This window comes from Myodes glareolus, chromosome 3 (assembly GCF_982192425.1).
Source record: "Myodes glareolus chromosome 3, mMyoGla1.1, whole genome shotgun sequence".
In the NCBI taxonomy this organism is placed as follows: domain Eukaryota; kingdom Metazoa; phylum Chordata; class Mammalia; order Rodentia; family Cricetidae; genus Myodes; species Myodes glareolus.
In genome coordinates, this window is record NC_142028.1 from 73,080,976 (window position 1) to 73,106,410 (window position 25,435).

At 50.3% G+C, this 25,435-nt stretch overlaps 1 protein-coding gene across 6 annotated transcripts in view; it reads right to left on the bottom strand.

The window, feature by feature from the left end:
• The window catches only part of Hivep3 (HIVEP zinc finger 3), a 408,014-nt gene that overhangs the window by 75,582 nt on the left and 306,997 nt on the right, over positions 1-25,435 (bottom strand). The window contains exon 1 of one of the 6 annotated variants that reach the window (XM_085686506.2): positions 24,900-25,035. The exons of the other annotated variants lie outside the window; for them this stretch is intronic. The gene's annotated coding sequence lies outside the window, so the exon portion shown is untranslated. Of the gene's footprint in view, positions 1-24,899; positions 25,036-25,435 lie in introns of those variants that run through there. 6 annotated transcript variants of the gene reach the window in all.

Genomic DNA, 25,435 nt, shown 5'->3' on the forward strand with positions numbered 1-25,435 from the left:
TAACAAAATAGGTGCTGAGATTTCACAACACATAAAAATGTTGTGGAATATTTGTTTACCCATGCAAAGATGTGTTGTATTTGTTTAACTATGTAAAGGTGTGCTGCATTTGTTTAATTATGTAAGGATGTGTTGCTATTTTACCTTGCCTGCCTAAGGCACCTGATTGGTCTAATAAAGGCTGAATGGCCAATAGCGAGGAAGAAGCTACAGATGGAACTTTGAGGCAGTGAGAATAAGGAGGAGAAACTTAGACTTTCAGGGAAGACAGAAAGGAAGTCACAGGGAGACACCAGGGGCAGTCAGTCAGACATGGAGGAAGCAGGAAAGTAGAACATACAGAATGAAAAGAAAAGGTGAAAAGCCTGGGGGTAAAACATAGATGAATAGAAGCAGACTAAATTAAAAGAGCTACTGGGACAAACCTAAGCTAAGGCTGTGCATTCAAAATTAATAATAAATCTCCATGTCTTTATTGGGAGCTCGTTGATGGCCCATAGAAATTTCCAACTACATAAAAGGGTCATGATCTGTAATATATAACAAGCACCCTCAATAAAATAAATAAAAGTGGGAAATAAAATGGGGAGAAGAAATGAACAGATTCAAGAAGGTAAAAATGCCCAATAAGACATGAAAATATGCTAGCTTCAGTAACAACCACAGATGCAGGCTAAATGTCACTTTTCTTCAGCTGGTTGGCAGTGAAGAAAATGATGATCACCATCAGGTGCTGGAGACATGGGGGCAATGGACATGTGTCAAATACAACTGAAGGTGTGGGGGGCAGGGGACCCTCTTGACATATCTACCACAATGCATGTTGGCTCTGCAGCCCCACAAGTGTGCACAAGTCAACACCCACAAACACACACACATAAACACACATATGTGGAGGTTTAGAGAGCACTCTTTTGAAAACTGAAAGTGGTAGGAACAGCCTTCATATCCATTGCCAGGAATTAGTTTTATAAGCAAATGATGATTAATCCACCCAGCTAGCTGTCATTCCTTTGATGAAAGACAGACACACTCTGCGGTAACAGACCTTCCTTGTGACCCTGTGTATCAGGTATGAGCAACAACACTTCTTACGGGGGTTCCCTTGCTCTGATACCTCCATTTTTCTATATGACCCTGGGTGAGGTGAGGGCAAGCCTCAATAAGTCTGCTCCTTGGCTCTGCACATTGTGCCACTGATATGATAATAGGATGTCACAGACACACACCTGGCCACAGCTGGGAACCTAGATGATCATGGATGACCTGGGCTGGACTGTGGCCTGAAATATGAATTTTTCTCAGAAGTATTTCTATACTGACTCTTTGTTTTAATAATAAATGTATTTTGCATTTATCTGTGTGTATGTATGTATGTATGTATGTATGTATTATTTATGTATTTTTGAGACAGGATCTCATTGTAGCCCAGGCTGTCCTAGAACTTGCCATGCAGTCAAGAATAATTACGAACTTCTGACTGTCCAGCCTCTACCTCCTGAGTGCTGGAATCGGGGACTGAACCCAGAATGATGTCCATGCCAGGCAAGTACGTTACCATTTGAGCCACATCTCAGTCCCACGTTGTACTATTACATTTTAAACGTGAGTCAACACTGTAGAGAGACGGTGGAATGGGGTTGCCAGAGTAAGAGGTGGGGGTTGGGGAGTAGAGAGGAAGAGACACTGGTTAACAAGTCTCCACCTCTGATTTGACAAGGGGAGTGTTATGGAGACAGGTGGCGGTGGCAGGTGTGCAGCAAAGAGATTGGATTTAATGTCCCTGAATTGCACATTTAAAATGGTTAAAAAGGTTAAGTCAGTCTTGGGTGTATTTCACCACACACACACACACACACACACACACACACACGGACACAAATTGTAAACAAGGTATGTGCGTTCTTTCTGCAGAAAGCGGATCCGGGAAGAGCCTGTGGGAACCAGGGTCTATCTGCAGGGTGGCACACGTCCAGTGCACGGACTGGACTCGCTTCTCTGTGGACTCCACTGAAAGCCACTGGTGACCGTCCTGTGAAGTCGGAGCACCACGGGCAGCCTCTGATTGTGGGCATAGGGACCAATTCTGCTGGACACTGGGGCTGACATCGCTGTATCTGTGGTCTGAAGGACCCCCCAGGGGCAGCAGGAGCAGCCTCTGTGGCCCACAGCACAATTTTCTGGGGGCTGGGGATGAGGGCAGACAGCTTTGGGCTCTGCTTTGGGTCTCACACCCCAGTCTCTGAAAAGAAAAAGGCTAGTGTTGGGGTGTGTGTGTCGGAGGGGGGGATGTGTAGGCAGTGTTAGTACACGGGAAAGATGGATTTGATATGCACCGGGCAGGGAACTGGGGACTGGATCTTTCTGCTTTCCTTATTATTTCTACTACTGTGACCTGTGTGTCAATAAGATGTGGAAATCCAAGACACAAGTACACACTGGTAAGATTAGTAAGTGGATCATGTCAAGCTCCGGGCATCTGGGAGATTTAAGGAGTAACGGCTCATTTACCACAGGCTATGAGAGTAGTGAGGGATAGCCCAGAATCTGCACCGATGGCAGCAGGATGACTCAGGTTCAGTCCCTGCTTTCATGCATTAATAACTGCAGCCTCAGCTGAATCGCTCAACCTGTCTGAGTTGCACTTTCTTGAGTCGGAAGAGTTGAGTTCTCCCATTGCGGGAGACAGGAGACAGGCACCAACAGACTGAAGAAAGGATTCATTGATATGCCAGAGAATGCCAGGACAAGCACCCGATCAAAGAGGACAGGAGGGACACACACTTCCACTGGTACTGAGGACAGAAAGAGAGAAACACAGAGTCTGAGAGAAGGGATCCCACCATGTAGTGAGAAACAGGGAGGGGTACGAGACTTCAGACTCTGCACTGGGACAGGAAAATATAGGCTCATGGTCTCCGGGTCCTGTGTGGGGAAAGAGCAAGGATGGCATTTGGTGGGGTACCAGTCACTCTGAAATCTCAGAGAATGATGGTGCAGGCTGAGGAGCAGGGATGATCCAGGGGGCCATCTACAGGTATCCTCCTCTCACAGGAAGGTCTGCAGGCCAGGGGCACAGTCACAGGAGTCCAAAGAGGACACTTCCTATCCCTGAATACACCAGGAGGCCCCGGGACACCCCAAAGGGAGGTAAACTGACCCAGGTGAGTGACTTCCACAAAATACAGCTGGTCCTGCTGGGGTCCCCAGCTGCAAAGGTGAAGGGGACGTTGCTTGCCTCCCGGTATCAAAAAGCAGCTTGTAAGAAATCTGGATGAGAAAATTGCCAGATGGTTTATAAATCCACAGGGCTGCAACATCTCCAGTCTGTAGAGGCAGGCCAGGGCCAGGGCGGAACCCACAGTGCTGAGTGTCTGTCTGAGCTGATGCTATCCTTAAACTCATGCCACAGGAAGGCTCTGTGTCAAGCCTGTCAGTTGAGGAAACTGAGGCCCAGAGCTGTGAGCTATGAGCAGCCTTCCATAGCAGAAGGCTAGCCCAAGGCTCGGGCATTGAATAATTAGTTGTTCTTTGGTCCTGGGCATCATGTGAAATCAGACAAGTCACTTCACATCTCAGTGTCTCGGTTTTCTCAGCTGGAAAATGGAATCAACAGGGCTTAGCTGGACTAGTGTCAAATTTAAATAACACAGTGTCAGTTCCCCGGAAAGCGAGTCCTGCCCTCTTCCTTTTTTTGGTTATTTCTGACTTTCAGGGTTTGTGTCTATCTACAGAATAATAAGCTAGGAATCCCACAACATCATTGTGATCTATCGTAGGGAGGAGGGACACACAGACACAGCGCGCGCGCGCACACACACACACACACACACACACACACACACACACACACAGGGGAGGGGAGGAGGAGGGAGAGGGAAAATGAATATGTATAGGGTGACTGTGGGAAGCTGCAGGGATTGAGACCTTCAGTACTTGGCCAGTACCCACTAAGGAGCCTGCAAAGTGAGGCATGATTCTGGAGGCAGGATGATTCTCTTCAAGCACAATAACCTCTTTAGCTCACAGGGGAAGCTTGATGGTGGTGACCAGGCTCTCTAGGGATCCTGCCTGGCCTCTGGCCCAGGGTGCAGGGTCCTGGCTGACTCCACACTTAGCTCTGAACCCCTTCTCACCTAACGAGCTCAAGGTCTCACAAACAGAAAGGACCTTGCCAAAAGAAGCTGCTCCAGAATGGAGCCACTTGGTTGCAGTAACCCTTCCCTTTTTCTGGCCTGGTGGCTCTGTGACTGACACCTTTTTCCATAGAGTGTTTTCACTACTTCAGACATGTGCATGGCCTCCATCTGTGCTGGCTGGTTTTATGTCAACCTTACACAAGCTAGAGTCATCTGAAAGGAGGGAACCTCAACTAAGAAAATGTCTCTGTAAGATCCAGCTGTAAGGCATTTTCTTAGTGATTGAGGGGAAGGGCCCAGCTCATGGTAGGTGGTGCCATGGCCATCCCTGGGCTGGTGGTCCTGGGCTCTGTAAGAAAGAAGGCTAATCAAGCTGTGTGGAGCAAGCTAGCAAGTAGCATCCTCCATGGCCTCTGTGTGGGGTCCTGCCCCCAGGACCCTGCCTGGCTTGAGTTCCTGTCCCGACTTTCTTCAGTGAAGGACAGTGAGTTATTTGAAAATGGAAGCCAAACAGACCTTTCCTCCCCAAGCTGCCTTTGGTCATGGTGTTTCATCACAGCCGTAGGAACCCTAACTAAGACAGCATCTATAAGCAAGCTCCAATTTCCTATCAGTGAAGCATCTCAGCGTTGTGGGATCTGTCACAACTTACAGGGAGCAAGGGAACCTCTCTCTGCGTTAGCCAGGGGACCTGCCTCCTTGGGGCAGCCCTCCTTGGCCATCCCTGACCATGACTGGCCATTCTTCCTCTAGAAGCAGCTAAAATGCGACTCTAGTTTGGATCTACCTCCTGCTTCCGGGCTGGATCACCAAGGCAGAGTGTTCTTTTAACATCTCTGGGCCTGTGGTAGCTCATTTGTGGAGAGGGAGTTATTGCCTGCACAGCTGGGCCTGGGAAAGCCCTCTATTACCTCATCCACTGAGAACACTTAGGGTGGTGCCTGGCCCAGAGCCTCAATGAGAGCCCATAGATGTGAACAGAGGCACTTTAAGCTTGCCTGGCTCAAACGCCTACGCTCACCCGGCACGGAAACCAGCACACGGCAGTGTTCGCACTCTTCCTCTTCCCAGCTCATCCTTTGCGTGGCCACACAGACTGTCCCTTCACTGTGCACCCCCTGCCTCAGATCCTCTAGTGGCCCTCAAATGACACATTTATCCGAGTACTTGAGTGCTTTTTTCATGCATGCCAGGCTGTCCCGGGTGCCAACCTACCTCGTAAAGCCTGGTTCTTATCTGTGCTATCCTCCTTGCTCTGTATATTTTATTGTGTTTCTGTGAATAAAACTACCATGTGCGAGCCCAGGCTAGATCAGCTCACATATACCCTCTACACAGTCTCTGACCTCGTATACCTTCACGAGCCTAGGCCAGCTCAGCTCACATATAATCTTCCACTCAGCCCCAGGACTTCCACCTTCCGTCAGCAGTGAGGGCTCAGTTGGAGCCATGGCCTACTATCACATTCACCTCCTCTATCCTGCTTGTGGAACACACTGTGCACCGATGCGGTGGGCAGGGCAGATTCACTGTGCTGTGTTTGAGGGGCCTGTGATTGATTCACAGATGCTCTGCTCATAGAGCCTTAAACAGAACTGATGGTCACAAGAGAATGACTAGACTCTGAGTTCTGGTGCCTGACCGCTCCTGGGTGATAGGAAAGAGATCTACAGGGTGAGGAGGGGCCCATAGCTCAGAGGCTTCTACGCGCTCCTGCTCAATCCAGCAGACAGAGGTGCGAATGTGTCTCAAATCCTGCTCCACTCTCTCTCACTGAGCTCTGCAGTCCAGGACCCAGAGGCCTGTGGGGTCAAGACTCTGCCTCTCACCCTCGGGATCTTGGGGTGGGTCAGGTGACAGGTGACCAGAAGTCTGGTATGACCCCCACCCGCAGTCTAAATGTAACTGTTGTCTCAGCAAACTCATTCTGACTCTCATGCCTGTCAGCTCGTCTCCACTTCCTGCTACCTTCTTGGAAAAACCTCAGACCTCCCGTCTCCTTCCTGAACTCCGGCATGACTCTGTGCCTGCTTTGGTCGACCCTCCATGCTGTCACGCTTGGTGTGCTTCTGCATCAAGTCCGCCTGGGCTCTATGATCCTTGGGGATTTCTGAAGTCGATGTCCTTCCCAGGAAGGTGACCGAGTATCTCCCTTCTCTATGTCCCCTGACCCTTGGTGCAGACCATGCAAACATACTCATCTGTCTTCCTTCAGACAGTGGGAGCTTGAGGGCAGGCTTGCTACCAGAGCCCCATGCCCAGATGCCCAGTGACCACAGCACTTGGCATTCAGCTACAGCTAGTGACTGACAGTTAGTTCCCGACACCACTCCTTGGCTTGCCTTCCAGTGTGCTGCCCACCATCACCCCACTTAGACACTTAGACCTGACTTTCCAGACCCAACTCCAAGCCAGAGCCACATGCCAACCTGGCCAGTGCACTGTCCACTGGACTAAGGGTTTTCCCAGGGCACCTGTGGTACCTGGGCTGGGCTGAGGTTCCCAGAGTCCTGACTGGCACAAAGGCAGCAGGGCAGGTGGTGCCTGTATGTTGACCTCAAGGCCTGGGACCTTGGAAATGGGCAGTTCCGGGAGCAGGGGAGGAAATCTGAGGCGTGCTCCCCACCAGCCGCTCTACAGGAACTCCCATGCCCCTGCTTGTGCCCCTGGCCACCCAAGCCTGGGCTGACCAGCTTCCTTCCTTTCTATCCTTTCCAAGGTCCACCCTGCTGGGCTCTGATCTGGCTGTGTACATCATTCTCTAAGGCTGCAGAACCATGGGATGGCACAAAGAGTGGGGCAGGAGAGTGGACTTAGGTCTGACCACAACACTGACATGGGACTGAGAACAAATCACGTCTACCTGTCAGCCTTATCTCCCCATGTGCCAACCCAAAGATTTAAACAGTCTACCTCTGCACGCCCCTTCAGCTTGAAGGCCCTGCCACATGGTAGGTTTCTTTACTGGCAAGAAAAGTCCCCCCAACGACAGAAAAGCAAGCAGAGAGGGCCATTAGTTTTCTCTGCTCTTCTACACAAAGCCGGGATAGGTCTCTAGCTCTGGGATCATAAGCCAGATTCCAACATCCCTGAAGGGCTGACTGTCCCCAGGCAATGGCAGTTTATTTATCCCTACCCTCCCGGTTACTGAAGGCCACCTGCACATCTCCTCTGCCCTTTGAGTTAAACAATGAAGTGTTATTGATGACATGAGATTCTGGGGGGAGAGGACTTATTCCAAATCACTCAACTAGTGTTTGGGAGAAGTGGAACTTGCCCCAGGACACTCCAACAGAGCCACCCAGGCCACCCAGGTGCTCCACCAGGAGCCATTCTGCTCACAGGCAGGGTGCTTTAATCAAAAACTGTGTTTGCTGGGGAGATGGCTCAGCTGGCAAAGCGCTTCATGCGCAAGCATGAGGATCTGCGTTCGGATCCCCACCACCCATATAAAAGGCTAGGTATAGCAGTGCTGGGAGGCAGAGACAGGAGGATACCAGGAACTCACTGGCAAGTCAGCCTGGTATAATCAGCATGCCTCACGTCCCCCAGAGAGAGAACCTCTCAAAAACAAGGCAGACTGTTCTTGAGAAACAGCATCTGAGGCGCACTTCTGGCCTCCACATATATGCCATGTGCGTGTTCACACACACATGCACATACACACACATGGAGTGAGCTGTGGGCTGCCGTGGTCCCAGAAGTCAGGTTCTGTCAGTCCCGGTGCTCTAGAGTAGAGGGATCCTGTGAGCTGGGCTCTATCTTGCAGAGAAGTCTTACTGCTGAACGCCCCAGCCCTATTTTGCCGTCATAGGACTCTCAAGCCTTTGGTCCCAAGCCAGGGCAGGCGAAGCCCTGACCCACCATGCAGGGCAATGTGGGGCCTCCTGGTCCCAGGCCCTGCTGGTGGCAGCACTCCTCCCAAAGGATGGCTGACCACATGTGATCTGACCAATAAACAGGGAAATGAGGGCCAAGGTCCAAAAGAGAAGGAAGGGATCCAGCCTGGTTCTCAGAGTGGTTTACGGTTTACGGTTTATACTGATTTACAGTTGAACCTGTCCTGTGCTACAAATAATACCATACCCTCTTCCACGGCTGTCCCCCAACACCTGTGCAGGGCCCCATCTGCACAACCACTCACTTCTGACCATTCTCCGCACAGCATTGATCCCATTGTAATTCAATTGCTATGTAATTACTTATTCTCTCCACAGAATACAAAAATCTCAGAGGAGGGCCAGGTCCTGTTTGTCTTGTTCCCAAGCCATAGCCCTGCCCCTAACACAGTACTAACAGGAGCAGATGCTCAATAAACTAGAGTTGCTTAATAAATTCACTCAGCCACTCACCGAGCCATTGGATCAGAGAGAGAGAGAGAGAGAGAGAGAGAGAGAGAGAGAGAGAGAGAGAGAGATAAAGAGAGGGAGGGAGGGAGAGAGAGTCTGCCCCCTTGGAGTGACACCTGTGCTCTGGTCTCAGCTGTTCCTCCAGTTCCCTTGAGCAAAGCATTTCTGTTCTGGGCCTCAGTTTCCTCATCTATAAAATGGGAACATAGGCCAGACTTTGTGTGTCAGATTTGCATGGCCTGAGAGTAGAATACCTCCCTCAATTCTGTGCCCATTCCCTCTAACCTTGCCTGTTACCAGACCCCAGGGTTTGTGTTTCCCAGGTTCCATCAGTGCCTGGGCATAGGAGAAGTATCAGTCAAGGCAGGACCAGAAGGCCTCAGTCAGCCTCAGTCAGCCCAAGTGCCACACATCACTGTTGGAAGATGAGTTACAGCTCCTGGGCTTCAAAGACGAGACATTTAGACAAACTTGTTGACCTCCAGCCTTTAAGAAGGAGACAAGGGCTTGCTAAGGCAGTCAAAATGGCCTGTGTGCAAGTCTAACCCAAGTACATGTGTATCTGCCCCCTCACACCTATGTCACAACAGGTGTCAGCCAGCAGTGGCACACACTAACAAGGCAGTCAAGGTGGCTAGTGTGCAGACCTAACCCTTGTATGTGCGTATCTGCCCCCTCCAAGGTCACAACAAGTGTCAGCCAGCAGTGGCACACACACTAACAGGGGACAGATGAATGATCAAGAAAGGACAGGATAGAGCTGGGGAGTGGCTGCATTCTCACCAAGAAGACTTGTGTCCAAGAGTGAGATCCTAGGCAAAGACTAGACCCTGCCCTCTCCCAAACAAAAACACATCCACAACTTTGTCCTAGGTTCAAGAAGACCCTCTCCCCATCACAGTCTCAGGTACTTGAGTTCTGGAAGGTTGCTGGGGCAAGACAGCCTAGTGGATGGATATATGCTAACACCACCCAAGGCTTCTGGATGTTGGTAATTCAAAATGTAGCTCACTATATCTAAAATTAAGGTGTCAACAGGCCCTTAGTTCTTTCTAGAATGTCCAGGGTAAGATGTGTTTTTTCACATCTCACAGCTTGTAGAAAATTCCCTCTTATCTTGGTTCACGTCTCCCTCAAAACTACCAATGGCTAACATAGTCTTTTGTACTTTGAATCCCCCAAGGCTACCTATAGGCCTTGGACTACCACATCTGAATATTGTATGATAACCTATATATTTTATATAATTAAAATCATAATTTAATACATATGTTTAAAGGACTTGTGTGATTACACCAGGCTCACACAGGTAATCCTGGATAATCAGCTGATTTCCAGCTCATCTCCCCATTGGTATAACCAACTTACAAGTCTGTGGGGTGTGGTGTGGACATCTTTTCACAGACAGGGGAAGTCTTGACTCCCAGCCAACACGAGAGGGCTTAAGGGGAAGGCATCACAGGATGAGCAAGTGAGAGAGTGGGTAGGTAGTGGGAGGGAGACAACGTGTGTGTGTGTGTGTGTGTGTGTGTGTGTATGTGTATGTTCTGAGAACACAGAACAGAAATGCTTTGTGCATGCACGCACATGCATGCACACACACACACGCACACACACATACACACTCAGTGTGCAACAGTCATGGCTTCCCTGCTGTCTACTCAGCACACATCATCCTTTCAAACCTCACCGTGTTTCCACACTGAGCTGGGCATAGGCAGTTTCCACAGAGATTGCAGGAGCCAGAGCAGAGCCAGAAATAACTTCAATGAGATGAAAAGCATCCCATGCCCATCCCTTGCCTCCCTACTTACTCCTCCCTCTGCCCCATGTGGGAAGGTCCCACTGGAGGCCCTCTCCCAGGCTTGGGAAACAGTTCTCTGCCGCCAGGCTCCAGGGAGAGACGCAAGGGCAGTGATTGGTACCCAAGCATCAGGCTGCAGGGTGGAGTCTCCTCCCTAGCTGCACTTTCCTACCAGGTTCCAACTGCTTCTTTTCTACCTTCTTGCTACCAGCCACTGGGACCTGGTGTTCTGATCTTGGGGCCAACTCCAAGGTCTGGGGATGGGCTGGGCTAGCCCTGGGACTCAAAGAACAGCACCCAGTGGCCTGTTCTCTCAGAGGGTCTCCAGCTCTACCTCTACCCTGTGGCCGTCCTCTCTTTTTCCCAGCCCTGGGAAGCTTATCTGAAAATCTCAGCAAACCCTTCCTCCTCCCAGGCTCGTCCTGACAGTTCCTGAGACCTAGAGCCCCCTGTAGTAAGACTGAGCACTGGGCCGCATTGTTTTCCGTGGCCCCAGGAGCACCTGCCACTGTTTCGTTTCTAACACCTCACATTTGGCTCCATCAAGGACACGGACATCCATCCTCTGAGCTGAACTCATTCTAAGGCACTCTGCACCAGCTCCTAGTCCTTGCCTGAGAGAACTAAGACAGAAACGGAGAATGGAGAAGAGAAACAGTCAGGACACAGAGGTGCTTAAGGCCAGCCTTCTCCAGGCTGCCAAGCCCCAAGGCTGTAGTTATAGATCACCCTGGAGGCCTGGGAGCACATTGATCGACAATAGATGCCTGTGAAACATTTCCAATTTGCTCCCTGCACAGTCACAGGCTACCTAAGATATCTCCAATTCTGTCTCTTTGTTATAGGATAGGAATTCAGTGTATGGTTTTATTTGGGTTAAAAAAATAATTGAGGGTCTGGGAGATGGTTCCATTATTTAAAACACCAGGAGACACTGTATGAAGCCCGGCCTCAGCTCACACTTGTGCAAGGCCAAGGCTCAGAAATAGAACAGAACTTCCCTAAGGTGAGGTTTTCCTTGTGCACCCTCACCTGCTCTTCCTCTAGGGAAACTCCATGTGGAGCTCCCTTTATCACTTCTTGCTGTAGCTTAGATTCCAGGGTCCTGTGCCTCTTGGGAGATACCCTTCTAAGCACAGCGTACTTGGTGTCTGCAGCTCACACACTCAGGCTCCATGACCTTGTCTGCACCCTGAGGACATCTGTGTGGGGCAGCAGGTGCATCTGTGTATATGAGTTTGACAAGACACAGACCTGCTCTGACCAGTCATTGAACGGCGACACTGGGATCACAGGTGACAGTGCCAGGCCCTGGGTCAATGGAAAGAGCTCTATATTTAGAATCAAAAGCCTCATAGAGAGTACCACTTCTGCCGTTCACCACTCTGCGGCCTTGAACCGCCCACCTGACTTCTTTGAGTCTTACTCTGGGGGATAAAAATGTTTCCCGTAAGGAGAGGCTATGAGTTCAGATGAGGTGACCAGTGTGAACAGTCTGAGCCTGACGCTGTGGGGGCACAGTCCCTCACGCCATAATCCTGTTGCAGGCTAGACCTAGCTAGAAAGCACGCAGTGTGTGTTTGCTAAAATCACCCATCTGCAAACATCTGTTGAGCTGCAGGAAGACATGGGCTGGAGGAAATAAGCAATTTTCTCCAAATACATTTCCTGTGAAGTCCAAATGCTGGGAAGTGGGCTGGGGCTTCTAGGATGGGCAGAATGATGCAAGCATGGCTCCTTCTCCAGGACTTCTCCGGTCAGCTGGGGAGAGCCCTGGCAAGAGGGCCACACCCCGAGGTGCTGGGTCAAAGGCAAGAAAGGGTGTTCCGGAGAAGCAGTCTCCTGGGAATGAGTCAAGAGCCGGTTCCCCTCAGCATCTTCATGGAGACAGGAAAGAAAGAACTGAAAATATGCTCATTAAATCTGCATCTGGCACCCGGCTTGGCAGGGTTGCCAAAATTCTGTAAGACTAGAGTTAAATTAGCAAATTGGAAGTCGAATGATTTTAAACAGGCATGATGGAATTCATCGGGGCCAGGTGGAAGCTGGTGGGGGGAGGGGGCCAGGAAAGCCCAGCCGTGAGCAGAGACAGTCAAGACAAGCCAGACAGGAGCCACATGACTGAAGTTTATCCTGGGGAGGTGGGGGTGACAGAGGGCCCATAATGCAAGGTGGGAGAGACAGGATGCATGACTAGACAACACCCAGGATGGGGAGGCTGGATGGCAGCTTGCTCCTGACAGCCAAGAAAGGACCCTGGAGGCTGTCTAGGTGAGAGGCAGATGGCTCTAGGGAGCGCGCACTTTGTGGGTGACACAGCACAAGGGTGGCTGACACTCTTGTAGTCTCCACTGCATTCTGACTGAGTTTGGGGAAACACTAGGGAGATATGCAGGGGCTGGGGAGGGACCTGGTCCAGACTCCACGGAGGAAGAAAGAAGACATGGGAGATGCTCATGCGGCACTTACAAGGTGCCAGGCACCATGCGTCACATCCACCATGGATTACCTCGTCTATGCAGCACACTAATCCTATACCGCAGAGATTTTCTTTCTTCATTTTTTTTTCCTTTTTAATTGCCTTCTCTTAAAAGATACGTGTTCTTGGGCATGGCAGGACATGTCTCTAATTCCAGCACTTGGGAAGTGAAGGCAGAAGGACTAGAAATTTAGGACTATCTTTGGCTACATAGGGATATAAAAGCAGCCTGAGATGTATAAGACAAAACAAATACATGTACATGTCAGGCATAGTGGCTCACTCAAATAATCCCAGAACTTGGGAGGCAGAGGCAGGAGGATTACCATGATTTGAGGCCAGTCTAGGCTACAGAGTATACAGAGAGAGAGCCTATCTCAAAAAAAAAAAACCCAAAATAGTACTTATAAATGTACACACACACACACACACGGGGGTGGGGGGAGAGAGAGAGAGAGAGAGAGAGAGAGAGAGAGAGAGAGAGAGAGAGAGGAGAGAGAGGAGAGATAATGTATGAAGTACACAGGTCTCCTTCCAACCTCCCAGCGCTTACCTACTCCATTCATGGTTGACCAAGTATTTTCTGAGGCAGCTTCCATGGGCACAGAAAGTGTTCGACATGGGCAGGGCTGCATTTAGCCTGCACAAACCTGAACATTTTCTGGGTCAGCATGGGATTGTACCAAACACATTGTTTGGAAGCCTTTCTCTGGTGAGGAGCTTGCCTTGAATCTCCTCACGAGATAGCCCCACCGATACACATCTTTCTCAATAATTGTAAGCCATTCCATACCACTAGGTTTGAGCATGGCCACAGTCAGGCTTGGAGGGGCCTTGTTAGTTCTCTGACATACAACGTGCTACAGGAAAGTCCCTTGCACATGGGTCTCTCTGGAGCTGGGATTGGCCTGATTAAGCAAGTATGTCTGCTTAAAGCTTTTGCTCATGACAACTGAGCCTTCCAAGTCCCCTTGGCCCTTGTAAGCATTTGATCTCTATGTATTATTATACCCCCCCCATTTCTAGGCAAAAATAATCCCATTTTAACTCATAGTCCCTTGGGCTTACTAGTTCAAGTACCCATCATGTGTTTATGGGCTATTTTCACTACGGGAGCTGTCTGCTTACTTTTACACAGCTAAAAATGTTTTCCAATGACTGCTGTTTTACTTTGTTAATGGAATTTTTCTCATGCGTGTGATAACTGTGAACTTGTCACTTCCTGTGCACCAGGCACTGTTCTAGGCTTCCACTAAAGTCATATCATGGAATTAGGGTCCTGACAAATGACTGTCTATGGCCAAGGAAATGGAGGTTCAAAGATTCAGGTTGCTTGTCTAAGGTCACTCGTGGTCAGAAGAAGGGCAGGGCAGAGTCTGAGGAACGAAGTGAGCCCATCCTTTCATCTGCAAATTAGTTGGTTCTCAAGCCTTCCCATGACCCCTGAATTCTAACCTGCAAAGAAAGTCCCCCCGAAAATCCCCCTTTCTGTTATTTATCGCTTCCTCTATTGCATACAGTCTTTAAAAGAACTCAGTTCTTACACCAGGTAAGGAGGGTGACCTTCAGTTTCTGAACAGATGAAGTCAGGAACTACACAGGCACCCTGCCTCTTCCTGGGATGCTAACATGCCTGGGGACATGATGGGAGAGGTGGGAAGTGGTCAGGGTTTATGCGTGGAGTAAGAGCCAGACTGCGTGGGCAAGATCAGGGTGAAGCTGTGCCTGGTGAGACACCGTCACCATCAAATCAAAGGCGTTCACACTTGCCTAGAGTGCACACTGTGGGGTGGCGATCAGTTCCTGAGTGCAGCAGACACAGACTTGTGTGTGTCTAGGTGCCAAGAGGGCGCGTTGAGAAAAGCCACCTTTCCCAGGGCTGCTTCTGCTCCTTAAGGACATTTTTAATGAAGTGAGGGTTTTTGTTTTGTTTTGCGCCCCTGGAACACCCACATCACACATAGGTTTCTGGACCACAGAGCAGACACTAATCTGTTCTGTGGACCAGGCCATGCTCGGTGCAACAGCTGCGCACCATACAGTGCTCATGCTTCCCAAGGGCACAGCATACACAGAGCGGGAGGGAGGGTTTGCCTGCCGTTTGCCACTTCTGAGAAAAAAAGAAGTTAACAAAATCAGAAAAATGTGAGAAACTGACAAGCTGAAGCGAACAGGCAGGAACAAGTTTTAAAGTTACTGTACGTTCGCATCACACTTTTAGCTTTGACCTTAGATGACTTCAGTATTTCCCAAAATGCATCTCTGCAAAACTCTAGTCCACCTTCTTATATGCTTGCATACACATCTGTGCACTTTGATCAGTCCACCTTGGAAAGCTACACAAGATACCTACTCTTTCACACACTCTTACACTCACACACACCCTTTGGCTGATTTCCAGTACACTTTCTGCAACTTTTCTACACACTGAGAAGTCCTGTGGTATAGGGACCTTTACACATTTTCCCCAAGGTGCGTGATTTATTTCCTATCTACATCTGTATATCCTCAGGCAGGTGTTCTGCAAACTTATCATGAAAATTGCTGGCCTTTTTTTATTTCACAAGATTGGAGCTTGATTAAGCATTAAGCTTAAGATTAACAAAACTTCCTTAGCAAGTACAAAGCCCTGGGTTTGTTCCCTAGTACCTAATAAACTGGGCATAGTGGCACATACCCGTAATCCCAACACTCAGGAAGTAGAAGCAGGAACATCACAAGTTCAAGGTCATCCTTGGCCAAATAGTGAGTTTAAGGCCAACCTGAGCTACATGAGACACTAACTAAAAATAGCCCAAAAACCAACATCAGCAAGAAACCAAAGAGCCTGTCTTGGGATGGGTATCCTTCCCTTCTCAACTCTAAATACTATCTAGGAGAGCTCTGGAGATGGCTTCCTGCTCAACTGAGCATCCTCTGTCTCACTGATATCTAAGGGACACCATAGATGTTCACATGTCCAAGCCAGGATAAGCACAGTTAGTGCTGACCCAGAGGCCTCAGGGTGGTATGAATGAAAATGGCCCTGAAGGCTCATAGGGAGTAGGACTCTTAGGAGATGCGGTCTTGTTAGAGTAGGTGTGGCCTTGTTGAAGGAAGTGTGTCATTGGGGGTGGGCTTTGAGGTTTCAAAAGCTCAAGCCAGGGCCAGTAGCTCACTCTCTTCCTGCTGCCTGCTGATCCAGATGTAGAATTCTCAGCTACTTCTATAGCACCATGTCTGCCTGTGTACCACCATGTTCCCCACCACGGTGATAACTGATTCACACCTCTGAAACTGTAAGCCAGCCCCAATTAATATTTTCTTTTATAAGAGTTGCTGTGGTCGTGGGGTCTCTTCACAGTAATAGAAACCCTAAGACAAGATATATGGACTAGCAGTTAGGGAGAGGTGGAAATTGCTCTGGGCTCAGTGGTTTGCAGCAGGTGTGCCCCAGAGACTCAGCTGAGCCAAGTTACCTGTTTTGTGGATGGCAAATCAGGTCCCAGGTTTGGAACTGCTACACCCTAGTCTCTTTCCTCCATTCCATGGAAACCCCTCCCCAGGCTTGTTTTGGAATATTAGTTTAAGATGTGTTACATTTGTTTATGCTGTATGGTATTTGTTTAATGATGCAAAGATGTGTTGTATTCTTTTATGCTGTATTTGTTTAACTCTGATGCTGTGTTACTTTTTCTTCCTAAAACACCTGATTGGTCTAATAAAGAGCTGAAAAGCCAATAGCTAGGCAGGAGAGGGATAGGCAGGGCTGCCAGGCAGAGAGAGCAAATAGGTTGAGAAATCTAGAGAAGACCTAGGAACAAGAAAAGGAGGAGGGGAAGATGCCAGGGGCCAGTCACTCAGCCACACTGCCAGCCACAGAGTAATGAAAGAAAGATATGTAAAGAAGGTAAAAAGTCCAGAGACGAAATATAGTTAAGGAGAAGTGAGATAATTTAAGTTAGAAAAGCTAGCTAGAAACAAGCCAAGCTAAGGTCAGGAATTCATAAGTAAGAATAAGTCTCCATGCATTTACCTGGGAGCCTCAAAGAGTAACAAGCAAACAACAAGCACCAACTACCTAGGCCTAAGTGCTTTCCAGCACCAAAGTGAATCACACTTCCTGGCCCCACCTGCTCTACCCGAGCATCCTTCTGCTATACTCAGCCACTGCAGCTTGGTGACCAGACATAGCCACCTGTTGGTCACGGTGAACTGCCACCAGATGTACAGGTCAGACTCAGGACAATGGGAAAGGTGGGTTAGATGTGAATTGGACATTCCTGCAGCCACTTCCCAGGGAGGCATCTCAGTGTCCCTCTACCATTGTGGCCCTGGCACTGGTTTGACCTTGTGCTTCCCTCTGGACCATCCTCTGTGGCATGCTGGGGTGGCCCGCAAAGCCAGAGAGTCCAATACTTAAGGGTCTTTCATGGCTTTTCTGAGTAACTTTGGAAGGCCAGATAATGGGAATGTATGCAGGTTCAATTCATTCATTATCACACTTGTGCAACAAGGGCTCCATGCATTGAGCCATCTCTCCATCCAATCATGTATAAGTCAACTTTTCACAGGAGAAATGTGTGATTATTTGAAAGCGACCTCAATATTTTCCACCCAGTTTCCTTTAGAGTTCACATCTTACATAATGCAACGTGCTTGTCAAAATGAAGACACTGGTGTTGGGGTGTGAGTAGTGGCTGAGCTGCAGATTTTCTTTCTCCTTCACAGTTTCCCACCAAGGCCCCTTTTCTGCCCAATCCAGTGCACTACAAGATACTGAGTCATCATGGGTCCTCAGTCTCTGGGCTTAGTGCTGCTTTCAAGAAACGGGGTCTACTGTCTGTTACATACGAGCTGACATAAGAAAAATGTGAAGGTGGGGTTCCGGCCACCCTAGGCAGTAAGTTCTGTCTTGGTGTCCACTCTGCCTCTCACCATGACCTGGTCCTGAACTCATCACGTCTCAGCCACAGCTCTATGTCCACAGAGAAGCAATGATCTATCTGCTTGGCTGGAGGCCAGAGGGAGACAGTCAATGTGGACAGGCATTTACAGACTTACAGCTCAATCCAGTGGCTACTGGACTGGAATCACCAGTGCTACTGTACTGGTTGTCAGTAAGGGGACTTCATGTCCTGGTTCCAAAGCAAGACAGGCCATAGTCTGAGCTGTCTTCTGGAGCTACCCATACCAACTGTCTCTCTGTGTGTGGCCATATATCTCTGTGTACCCCACAGAAGAAGGAAACACCCCTGGAATTAGCTTGTCCAGGTTTATGCTCCTGTTGGTCTATGCTCACACTCCACCCCATCTGCACAGCCTTCCCTGGCCTCCCACATGAAAAGGCCTGGGAATACCCTGCCCTGATGTCCTCCTTCATGATTGCTGGGTTTTGATGTGGACCTCTTACCCTGCATGACCTATTGAGTCACACCTTCCCATGTTCACTTGTTCCTGGTTGATAAGCCCAGAAGAACAGAGTGTCACCTGTGTTTAGGACAGCACCTGACACTACCTAGAATGACTGAGCAGACACAGGACCTCAGATGATGGGTATCTCAGTCTGAGTTGACAGTCCCCAGCCTCTGGCCTCCAGACTGGTCACCTGAACACAGGCTTCCCCTCCTCTAACCATACTCTTTGAGTTCACATAAGAGGCACATTGTTTTGGAACCTGGGACCTTTTGTAGTTTCTTTAAGAAAAATAAAAGGGCCAGGTGGTGGTGGTGTAGGCCTTAATACCAGCACTAGGGAGGCAGAGGCAGGTGGATTGCCAGGAATGTTTCACAGAGAAATGCTATCTCAAAAAAAAAAAAGAAAGAAAGAAAGAAAGAAAGAAAGAAAGATAAAAGGTCATCATAATTCCATGGCATTACCATTCCTTCCCCAGCCTCTGCTAAACCAAGAAGCTTTCTCTGCCACCTGGAGAACACAGTGCGCCTTCCTCATCTAGGGCCTGTCTCATCAGTAAAACTGAGTCCAAGCAAGAGGTGGAAAACTCCCCACAGCCCTCCCTCTCCTTCATTGGAGTCCCCCTCCCTGGAGAGCATCAGCGTCAAAAGCCACAGACTGTGCAGGCAGAAGGAACCCTGAAGAGAGGGGAGGGGGCTGCAGGTAAGAACACTGAGCTTCGGAGAGGGAAGGGAGGTGCAGAGCGCACACAGTAGCTTCATGGCAAGTCCACTAACAGCACAGGATGTCCCGCTCTGCAGACTGGTCCTGACTTCTCTGCATTTGTACTCTTCCAGGAAAGGGTGCAGGTGTGAGAAATGACTTGTGTAGAAAGTAATGTCTTTCAACATCTTAAGATCTGTCCTCGGTGTCTGGAAGGTTTCAAGTGCTTCCCATGAAGTCTGCTCATGGCTTCACAGAGAAAATAGCATGCCTCAGCTTCCAGCTCCAGCAATAGAGTTTTCCAAGTTCACCTTTCACCAAAGAACAGGCGTTTATGCCCCTTGATCTCCGATCTGACAGTCTGCCTACACCTGACCAGCCTGGCATATTTGAAGTTGGGTGGTGATGGATAAAGATCATCACCCCCGCCCCAGAAAAGCAGCCTGCAGGGGCATAGGGCTCTGAGTCAGGCAGAATGCAAAACAAGAGAAGCGGCCAGGAGCCAAAACATTACACGGCCTCTTCACCCAGCCTTCCCAGTGCCCTACAATAAAGTGTCACAACCATAGTTTAAGGAAGAAAAGAAATAGCTCCTATACACACAGCAACACCCTTCCCCTCCCCCCAGTGACAGGTAAGCCCCCATTCTCCCTGTCAGAGGCCATGGACAGTGTTGAGGAGATGGAGTCCTGGGAGGACCCATTCTAGACGTGAGTAAGTTGAGGTCTGGAGAAGAACAGTACCTTGCCTGGGGACATGAAAGGCATGGATTTCCTCAACTTGCGTTCCTAGAGAATCCAGACTTTCTCCTAGTACTTAACTCAGATCTGAGCCCACACAAGAGCTCAACCCACCTGCGAATAGGTTCATGAATGGCAAAGGGAGGTGGAAGGGAGGCGGAAATGCCACATGCCAGGTGTTTACCCCCAGATGCCCCACCCCATTTTCTTGCCTAAGGGCCAGGAGACCAGAGCCTGGACTTGACATGGGCCTCCCAGACTCCCCCTTCTCCCTGAGCCACTGATGGGCATCGAGCCAGGGAAGCGATGTGGGCTCTGAGGGCCACTTTGGCTCTCAGCATGTACCAGAGTCAGAGCCATGGGAGGAGGAAGGTGAGGAAGACAAAGACTGGGATCTTGTCATGATATGTATCCTCCTCCCAATACTGTCATTTAGAGGAAGCCCTTTGTGGCAGCTAACACACAAAGGTTTCAGTTTCAGGATGTCAGCCATCACGTTCACATCCATGGGGACATCTTGGTTTATGGCTTGGGGGCTTAGTTTCATATCTGATTGTGGGTTGGGGGGCCCTCTGGAATCCACATGATGGTTGTAATTAACTTCATTGGCAACTTGACTGGATTTGGATTCACCTAGGAGACACACCTCTGGGTGTGTGGGTGTCTCCAGAGAGGATTTATGGAGGAGGAGAGACCCACCCTGGATGTGGGTGGCCCCATCTCTGGGCTGAGCCCCAGCCTGAATGAAAAGGAGAAGAGAAATGGAGCTGAGCTCTACCCGTCATCCCTCTTTCTGTGTCCTGTTCCGCCCAGATGTGAGCGTGCCTGCCATCTCAGCTCTAACTGTGAACCAAGTAAACCCTCCCTTCTTCAAGCTGCTTCTCCTATGTATTTGGCAAAGCAGTGACGACACCTGCCCTGCAGCTCAGGGTGGGAACTCCCTCCTAAAGAAGCAGAAACTGAGGTTCAAGAGAGGGGCAGGCACATGATCAAGGTCCCTGGTGAGGATACGGGAGGTACATACTTTGGTCTGTGCATCTCCACAGTTGTGTGCTCTCATGCGGCTGCTGTGGGCCTGGGACAAGCATGCTGGAGCCATAGGTAGGGGCTGAGTAGAGACAGGAAGCAGAAAGCATATCCGGCCTCCTGGGCATCAGTGGCTTCCCTGCCTTGGTGGGACATGCAGCACCAGGGCCAGTTCCATGTTACCAGAAAGAAGCATCACCAGGGTCTCTGAATCAGACCCAGGGGACAGAATTTGACACATTGTAGTTAAAGACCCTCAGATGACAGCCACAGTCTCCTTAGTTAAATGATTACTTAGATTTCCCCCCCCTCACATCTACACCCTCTTCTTGAAGATTTCAAAGGCTTCTTATGAAATCTGCTCAAGGCTTCACAGAGAATATCACACCTTGGAACCCTAGAGACTTTCCAGCTTAGAGATTCTTAATAAAGCAACAGGAATGTTGATCTCCACAAAGGCATGGTGGAGTCCTGTTTTGATTAATCACAATGATGATCTTCATTCTCACACAGTGCTAGGATTGAATCTTATCTCTGTTCTGAACTTGCTGTGCAACTGTAGGCAAATCAACTCAATGGGGCACGCACAAAAAAAAATGCTATTTGCTGGCGAGATGGCTAAGTGGGCAAAGTTGCCAACATGAGTTGACCCCCAGGACGTACGTGTGGAAGGAAAGAACTGACTCCTGAAACTTGTCCCCTGACCTCCACGTGAACATGCACACACACAAGTAAATATATTCTAAAACGTGACTAAAAGTCCTAGGATAGGCAGACTGTGGTCACAGAAGTCGATAGGAAAGTCACAGTCCTGCTTAACTCCGAGGGGGCCCAACAGCTGTGAAGTGCCTGCTCTGTGTCAGGCCCTTGACACGGTGTCACCTCACCCCACCAAGAGCCTCAGGAGGTTGGCTTTCCAGACCTGGCTTTGCAGCTGAGGAAACAGAGGCACAGGCCCATGAGGTGGCCTGGGTGGGCCTGCAGCAGTAACAGTGTGTGACAATGTCCGAGCTCTTCTCCGGAGCCCTCCCTCTTTGGCAGCCCACAGAGCACAGGGGATAATAGGAGGGAGTGCTCTGCAGCCGATCAAGAGCTGCACAGATGCATGACATCATGGTTATTAATAATGGAAGCAGCACAACCAATCCACCATCCATCCAGACGGACCACCTGAACCGCCTCTAATCGCCTGCACACAGACCACAGGATTCTGCAGCGGGATGGCAGGGAAGCACCCCAGGAGTGCTACCCTTTTGGCATGACTGGGATGGGGTGGGCCAGATAGAGGGGGCAGTGCTGAGAGAGCAGAGGTAGCCTGGTCTCCAGGCACAGGATGCTTGCAGTTTAGTCTCTGTGAAGGAGCCAAGATGGTAATTAGACCGTAGATGGAGCAGCAGGCTCCCCCAGAGGATCCTGGCTAGGAATCCATGAGCAATGGTTAGCTGCCTGGGTCCTCTTGGTATCCCTTAGCCTGCTCCCCTCTTGCTGCAGGGCCTTAACCTGTTGATCCTCTGCCTGACCCTTTCTATGCTGCCACAATTCCATTGCTCAGGGCCAAGGATCGGTGTCAAGTCTTAGAATTCCCGAAGCCCCAACTCTCACTTTTGCACTTTGTTCCTTCTGCTCCCAATGTACTCTGCCCCTTGGCTGTCTGTCTCCACATGGGCACCAGAGCCATGCAGCTTGATCTGACACTCATCATCTTTCTTCCCACCAGAAAGCAGGCTCCCGAAACAAAGGGAGTGAACCATTTTTTACAGCTGGAATCTCTAGATGGCTGCCTAGAACCTATCAAGTCCTGGGAAAACAGTGTATCCCCTGGGATGCTAGTCTGGGTCACAGCCATCTTTGCTGCCAGGGACACCCATGCTTTCCCTCTCCTCTGCACCCAATCTGCTAAGTGGTGGGGTCCTTACCACCTCAGTGTTTTGACAGTCAATGAAAACAGATAACACTACCTAGAGCTGTGATATCCCTTTCCATTTGACCAAATAGCAGTGAAGAAATATGAGCAAATATGTCAGAACTGAAAGAAAATGGGAGACCCGGAGAACACAAGGCATTGGCTTAGCCTCGGGAGGGTTTCCCCACTCAATCAGGATGCATCTTGGGGAGCAGATGCAGGCATTCTGCCAACTCTGGGGACATGGGGACAAGGGAGTTTTCTGATGAGTGACTCTTGGCCACAGAGCTGGAGCACAACAGGATGGATGTGTGTGTGTGTATACATATATATAAAAGTAGATGTGGGTGTAGAAGCGGATGTGCAAGTGTGAACAAGTATACAGTGTGGAGTGTGTAGGAGTGAGTGTGAAGATGTGAGGATGAGTGGACAGGATTGTGTGTGTGTGTGTGTGTGTGTGTGTGTGAGAGAGAGAGAGAGAGAGAGAGAGAGAGAGAGAGAGAGGGAGGAAGAGAGAGAGAGAGAATCCACATCTACAATGGGCCTATGTATAGAAATGGGCATTTGAGTCTGAAGTAGGACCCAGGCGCATGTGAGAAGGAGATGGCTCATCATGGAGTTCACTGTCGCCCCAGCTTGTGCTACTGTTTGAACTGTACATGCTTTACAAATAGTGCAAAGTAGGTACTTGATCAACAGTTTATCTAACAACCAATCATGTAAAGCCATGTGTTTTCCCCGTGTACTCTCAAGGTGCCCACATAAAGCAGCAAGGTAGGTTCCAGAAGAGAATTTCCTCACGTCAGCATGTAATTCAGTTCTTTGAGAGCACTGGACGGGACTCTGGGTTCTGGGCCCCATCCTCAGTGTTCTGATAGTTGATTAACTGTCTCTGGGAACTGCTCAATGGGTTTGGTCACTATTGGGTGATCTCAGGTCACTGTTTGGCTAGCCACTTGTGGCTCTGAACTTCTGCCTGTCCTCCACCAAAGAGGGCAATTAGAACTCAGTCATCAGTCTGCAGCTGACAGCACCACATCAACTCTGTGAGAAGCTGGGGAAGCTGTTTTCCCCCAGAGCAAGCCTGTGTTACTTGAAAAGGGCCCACAGTCAACAAGAGAAATGCTGGGTTTGACAAAGTTAAACAGGCTCCTGTATTGCAGGACTTTTCAGAGCCTTTAATTTCCCAATATGGATTGTAATTGGCAAGACGGTTAGTAAAGAACTTGTAGAAACTACCAGACTTACTTAAACAGGGAAACCTTTACTTGGAGAACAGCCTTCAGAGCTAACGCTCCATGGAATACACTGGGAAATCTGCTAGCCAGCACAAAGGACGCTTGTTAATGCCTGCTTCTGTACAAACGATAGGGCAGAAAGGGTGTTCTAGGTCACAGAGCAGAGGCGTGGCAAATGCCTGCCCAGAAATCATTCAAACCACTGGAACCAGCAGCACGTGCACAGAACTTCACAGTTACAAAACAATTTAACTTACAAGTCCTCAGACACTCACCCCCATTTTCCAGACGGTAAGAGCACAAATGAATTAAGTTCTGACCACTGACCTGAGTGAGCCACTGTGGTGTTGGTCACTTGACCAACTGACTCTACCTGCTCTTCTCTGTGGTCTTCATCAAACCGTCCATGAATACATTACATTTTACAGGCGAGCAACTGTGGTCACTATGCAAAGCCCCTGTAAGAACTCAAGGCTGATGCCACCGCACCTGTTCTGCAGCCACCACCAGTCCTGTCCCATGTCCAAGCACCCTGCACATGCCAAAGCGGGTAAGGTTGGGTGCTCTTAGAAACACCAGTCTGTGAGGCTCGAGAACTCCTTGCCAATGGCAACACACTCCCTACCATTGCAGGTATGGACCCCTGTGGACCACCGCCACTCCTCCCAGCCAGGTGCCATTCTGCCCGGAGTAAGGAAGAACCAGACCAGGGCTACTTTCACTCTCTAACAGTGAGAGCGCAATGAGCAAAGGCTATGGGGCTCTCTGACAGTCTGAAACTGATGAGGCCTCCAGCGGAAAACGTGGCCACACAGACCAAACCCATTGAGCAGTTACCAGAGGTGTGCAGACCCCGCAGTGCGTCCCTGGAAAGGGGAGAGAATCAACGCAGGCCACCGGAGGCTGCACACCTGAGGGTGAATGGGGCTGCGCACCGCGGCGGTGTGCGGACGCGGGAACGCTCGTCACCCTAGGATGATGACAGAAGTAGCGCTGGGGAAAAGCTAGTACAGAGCGCGTGCACCGGCGCAGAGTCGGGACCGCTCGCACCCAAGGGATCCGGGAAGCTGGGACCGTCGCGCCCACCTGCCGTGGCCGCGATCGTGCGGGGCGCTCGGTGCTTACCTGCGGCCGGCTGGGTTCGGCGCCTCGGACTGGCTGCGCTGTGCTGCGCCGCGCTGGGCTAGCTGCGCTGTGCTGCGCCGGGCTGCGCGCCCGGCCTCCCGCGGCTCGGCAGCGCTCGCGCTCGGCTCCGCCCGGCGGTGCCCTGGGCGCTCGCAGGCGGCCCACGCGGCGCGGGGTAGGCGCGGGGCGGGCGCGGCTCCGGGCCGCCCCGCGGCCGCTGGGAAGCTCCTTATTTGGGCAGTGATGTCAGGGGAAGTCGCAGGGGCCGGACCACCCACTTCTTTCCATTCTCTACCCAGAGTTTCCTGTTGCCAAGCCAGGGGACCCCCGCTGTCTCCCCGAGGCGTGCACAGCCCGGCCACCAGCTGGTCCGGGATGCCCAGGCAGCCGGGGTCATGGAGTAGCCCGGCGTGGCGCGTGGCAGCCGAGGCAGGGGCTCTGCGGCTGGGGAATCCCCAGCTCCAGCGGTCGCTGGGAGGGTCTGCTGGGCCGCCTCCACTGTGACAGGCCGTGTCACTGCGGGCGCCGCCCCTCCC